General features: G+C 40.0%; 1 protein-coding gene across 12 annotated transcripts in view; it reads right to left on the bottom strand.

Moving 5' to 3' along the window:
• The window catches only part of BCL11A (BCL11 transcription factor A), a 122,353-nt gene that overhangs the window by 97,004 nt on the left and 19,710 nt on the right, over window positions 1–5,639 (bottom strand). The window lies entirely within an intron of this gene.

The raw sequence follows: 5,639 nt of genomic DNA, 5'->3' as shown, positions 1-5,639 counted from the left end.
CTCTCTCTCTCTCTCTCTCTCTCTCTCTCTCTCTCTCTCTCTCTCTCACTGCTTGGTTTAATTTGTCTCTCAGAACACACCAAACCCCTTTCGGTCCTGGGCCCTCAGGTTCCTGGCATTATCACAACTCTTTTTTCCCAATAGCAAGCCAGGAAAGATGATAGAACCCGTCTGTGGAGCCAAAAGACTGGTCTCGACTGGCTCAGAGGAAAAACATTGAACTGTCTTTTTTTTTTCCCCTTGCCTTTAGCCAAAAGACCTGGGAGCATTTGATGTACAGTCAGCAGGTATAAAAAAAAAAAATTATTGAAAAGGCTTGACTGCTCTTGGGCTCTGACACTCTCTCATCAAAAGTCTGGACCTCAGCCAAGTTCATCTGTTAATGGACAGCCACAACCAGGGCCTGCACCTCCCCCAACTTTTCCCTCTTCCCCTCCCCTAGTGTCTCTGTTCTTCTACCTCTTTCGAGCTCCTAAAAACTAGACATCGATTATGTCTGTGATTTTCCCTTTCTATTCAAGATAAACAAAGTACTTCAAGTTCAGGGCACACCCTGGGACCCTTGACAAAGCAATCTGTCATTCTGTCTGCTAAACCAGTCTGGCCACACTAAGACTTTAGACAGTAATGCTCCCAATGTACAATTTTCCCTTTGTACTCCTCTCCTGTGGCCACTAACCTCTTTTTTCTTTACCACCTTCTGGAGTGGGAGATGCTTGACTACTTTACTTAAGCCCCTCTTGGGAGAGCCATATTTGGATCAAAAGCACCCCTCCAAATTTTTTTTTCAAAAGGAAATACAGCAACTAATGTTTGTTCCTCCCACTCCTTTCCTTCCCTTTTTTTTTTGTCCCTAAACTCTGACCCTCCCCACCTCCCCCAGACCTACACAACCATTCCTACCCTCCAACCACTGACACCCACCCAGAAAATAAATTAAGTGCAGGTCTCCCCTAGATTTGCTCCCTGCAAGAATATTGTAAAAATGAGTTTTGTTTTAAATCATATCCATTAATTTGTACTGACTTGCAGTTAAATGCAAGTACACTTTTTACAATTGGTACGGAATGTATTAATTATAACTACAAACGGTCAAATGAGAGCACAGTCCCTCCTAAAAATAATAATGAAATGCATAATAAATAATATTAATAAAACAAAAATAGATTCATAAGCAAATGCATTGGCCAGAACTTTTATTATTACACTGGAGAGGAAACTCGGCCAGAGGAAGTACTTATACATACTCTCTGGTTATTCTGCGATCAACCAGAGTCATGAAACTACCAAAGATGGGAGTTGCTTTTAGTCTAGATTTGGGGTTCTAAATAAAACCATTATCACAGCAAGCTGATGGGTGGAGATTCTTAAGACTCTGAGTCTGTTAAGCCTGGTTAACCATAGCTAACCCAACATTCCCTGTTGTAAATGAACAGAGTTCTCTACACACAGGATTCTTCCCCATTCTAGGTCTTGCCCATCCTGTTATGGATAACCCAAGCTAGGTTCTTTTCCTAGACTAAATAACTCCTTCTCCCAAGCCCCCACTTTAAGTCAGGGAAAAAGATCTGCCTGAGTTAAGGGTTCAAGATTCAGGGCCCATCAGCATCAGTGTCATTTGAATTGTTTGTTAAACCATCACTGGAGGAAAGGAATACATGGCCTTTGTTTCAGCCAGACAGCTGTGTGCCATTCCAACCTGGCTCCACCCTACACATCCTCTCCCTTCGCCCCCAGAGCTCCCTCCCCCTTCTCCCCAGAAGGGGGAAAAAAATCTACTGCACAATTGAATTTAATTAAGAACAGAAAAAAATTTGCATTTTCTTTCAGCGTACCCCAGTAATCACAGAAGTTGTTCAAATTTTTGGAATCTTGTTCCACTACTAATTATTTGCCTAATTTTGCATTACAAGGTACCAAAAAACACACACATACACACACACACACACACACACACACTCCTTCACTGGTGGTGTATTAATAGGTTTTAGAGTTTGCTCATCAGGTTTTAATTTTCTTACTTTTTATGCTGTTCTCTCATTTGCAGTTCTGTTTGTATAGGATTTTCTGGGGGGAGTGAGGGGAAATGGGGTTTGGTTTGTTCTTATAAGACAGCTTAGTTGTGCCACTCTAGAATGACATTCTAGAAGCATATTATGATTCGGTCTGGGCCTTTTAAGAGTTACTGCCGTGGTTTACTGATTTACAGAATCTTGGTATGTGAATGGCAAAAAAAAAAAAAATTCCTTGGCATAAGTATATGTTTGCTGATCAAATTTCAGATCATGTGTTGCTCATTATTATGACTTTACTTGAAAACAGTTTGCTAAAGTTAGATGGATTTGCTTCATGTGCTCTCCACCTCCCACCACCACCACACCCCCCACATCCCCCTCTAGTACTTTGAAAACACTACAAATTTTTTTAAAGGTGCATTTAAAGCACGAAGTGGTTTGTATTAAAACAATGTTTCAATATCCACAAAGGGCTCATGGAAAGTTGTATATTTTTTGCAATTGTATGGTTTTTTGTATTTTTGGTGTTGTGTTTTTTTTTTTTTTGAATTAGAGCCAATGAAATTGATTGTCCCACAAGCAAAATTTAATGGTCACTTAGGAAATTCTAATACTTCTATATTTATTTCTTGTGGAATTGTTTTCATACAGTTTCTCCATTACATACAAATCCGGTCGTGGATGCACTAGATTATGCCAATCTGTTAGAATTAGATTTGTCCTCCACAGAAGCAGAAACTGAACCAGTTTCCAGCCAGTTCTGACTTGCCATCCTATTTCCATGTCAGTGTTATTATATTTGGGGGTATGGAGTAGTCAGTCCCTCCATGCTACATGTTTTTTAACTCTAATAATGTAAATCTTTCTGGCTGTTTTCAGAATTGTGTCATGTTTACATTCCTGAAAGTTAAATAAACCTACATGGCCAAACTCCTGAGTAGATGGAACAAGAAGGCTTATGATGACTAAAGTGTTTACTTTTTACCTTGTTAGGATCCCTTTCCTGTAAAGTTTAGGGGGGAGGGTGTGGGAAAAGATAGGGGGAGGAGGGAAAAGGAAGAGGAGAGAGGGAGGGGAGAGAGAGAGAGAGAGAGAGAGAGAGAGAGAGAGAGAGAGAGAGAGATTTACACACACTGGATTCCATATGCCACAAAGACCCTCTTTTCTATAGCCCAAACCACTGAGGCACTCACTGTTCATAACTTAGGTTCTCATCTTTTTTTTTTTTTTTAAATACCAGGTCATTTGAATACCTCCCATTGCCCAGTCCCCCAACATCAAAGTATGAATGGGGAGGGGGGCCCGGTTTTTGCCCATTTTCAAATAGTAAATTATCCATTAGATTTCATCATATCTTAGTAAAGCAATTACACCAAGAAAAGGATAGTGCGTGTGGAATCAATTATGCATGCAGTTGGCCGGAGACCAAAGGCTGTGAAGTGGGAGAGGGCAGAATCGCTCGACACACACAAATAAAAAACCCCTGGATCTCACAGATGGACCCCATCAGTTCATCTTACTGCCTAAAAAGTTCATGCACTTAATAATTTATTTGTGTTCTGGATACTGTTTCCCAGCTGAATATTAACAACTTTGAGCTGAAGCATGCTTTTAGCATGGTATGGATAGGAGTCATGGAAGGGCAGCACCAGGGTCCCTCGGAGGTTAAAACTGTACCAGTGTTCTTTGCACACTGTTCAGTTTCCATCCCGATTTGTTTTCTTTCATTAAACATTCCTTTTAATCAGAATGCCCGTCTTGGCGTTCTGATTCAGCTTGTTAACCAGTGATAAACTCATAAACCAAAGATGAGCATCAATTATACAGAGCAGGTTATCCAACAGTGGACGACAAAACACCAAAATCACAGGCTCTCAAAAAATCGGAATCCGTTACTACCCGGCTTGTACAACTAAAGCCGGATACATGTGTCTTGGGTGAGGAGCAAGAAGACCGAGGTTCTGACCAAGAAACTGTTTTTGGTGACTAGGTGAGGACACAGCCAGAACAGCTGGGAAGAAAGACATGACAGAAGCCAGGAGAAAACTTAATCTAGACGAAAAAGCTAAGCCCATGCATGCCAGAGACATTAAAAGGCCAGCCATACTGGGAGCCGAAACTCCCAGGCAAACCATTGTTTAAGAAGGTATGTTCTCTCGGTACTATAGTCTTCAGTGGGAGGAGTCTGTTTCCTTAATATCCTGCAAAATGCCAGTCTTCCTGCTTAGCAAACTGGTAACAATGAAACTCTCCTCACAAGGCCCAACAACTTAGTTAAAGGAAAGAAAAAAACAGCAGATACTCAAGGCAAATATATGTGTCCGGGCATCACTTTATATATGTAATTTTTAAAGTACTCTCTCCACCAAATGGGAATAATTTCCACCCTGCATTTCCACAAACTGTATTTAATGTTAAAAGAAAACGGATAAAACATATGTAATTACTCAAGGTTAGACTTCTAATTCCTCAATTCACTAAAGGAAACTTGGCAAAGAGATGCATCATTTTGCTCCTTTCTGCTGGAGCATCTGAGGGAGAAGAGCCACTGAGGCAGCTAATACACAAAACATGATCAAAAGTGATTAACAACAGCTTCATATGCAAATTGCATTAATGAAGGAGTGCAAAGTCATCATGTAAATTAAATATGTCAAATCTCTTGGTGAACTTTCAATCTTGAGAAGAAAAAACACTGCTTTAATTTTTTTACATCATCAATTTTGCAAGATTGAAAATCTAAGAATCTTGGTGCTATAAACAATTTTCACCTTTTTTTTCTCCTTCAGCAGCCTGACAGGCCGGCCTGATGTGCACCGAATGTACATGTTAATAGGCCAATCAAAAATGCAAAACAATTCGCAATTACTGCAAGGACCTAATGGTCATTAGAATTTACAACTAGGTAATGAACTGAAGTCTGCCCACACCATGCATATTCATAAAGCAATTTAGCCTTTGAAGATTAAAGAAGTGCTTAAAATTCAAATGAGCTTTAGTAAATTATCAGTAAGATTCATCCAAAAAGCAAAGGGTTTTTCTTCCTATGATTCCCTCATTTTTTTAATGCAAAATTGTTATATCTTCCAGACTGAGCTTAAACTAAACACAGGGCTCCCAGTCAAGCCAAAGGGGCTAGGAGACAAACAGAGGCAGAAAACCTCGTTATGGACTTTGTTCATAAAACTAAGCCCTTAAGAGCCAAGCCTATCTCTAAACATGGTAATTTATCAAAAACAGCACAGACTTGCTCATAGGCAGTCCTGTGCAATACTCCAGCAGAACAGATTAACAAGATTTCCACCACCCTCCCAAAAAGCCTTTTTACCCTCGAGTTGTAGCTCCTGTGTCAACATCAGACCTAATTTCAAAACAACATTTTCATCTGAGTGGAGTCATTTTTGGAAGTTTCTGGTGGTTGTTTTTTTTTGTTTTCTTGTTGTTTAACGAGAGGAATGTATATTAAGTTAGATGCAACAGAGAACCATGGTCTGCTGCTGTGGAGTGAAAATTGTGTCTTTTGGTATTTATCTTCTTGTGGTTTTCCCTATTTTGCACTTGCAGCATATCATACGGGACAAATGGATCATGCAGACATCAGCTGACATTCAGAAAGTTGGTTCC

This window comes from Petaurus breviceps, unplaced genomic scaffold (assembly GCF_028583685.1).
Source record: "Petaurus breviceps papuanus isolate PSGF00001 unplaced genomic scaffold, PetGlider_PUasm1.0 90775, whole genome shotgun sequence".
In the NCBI taxonomy this organism is placed as follows: Eukaryota; Metazoa; Chordata; class Mammalia; order Diprotodontia; family Petauridae; genus Petaurus; species Petaurus breviceps.
The sequence above is the reverse complement of the archived record's forward strand: the minus strand, read 5'-3'. Positions and strand labels throughout refer to the sequence as shown.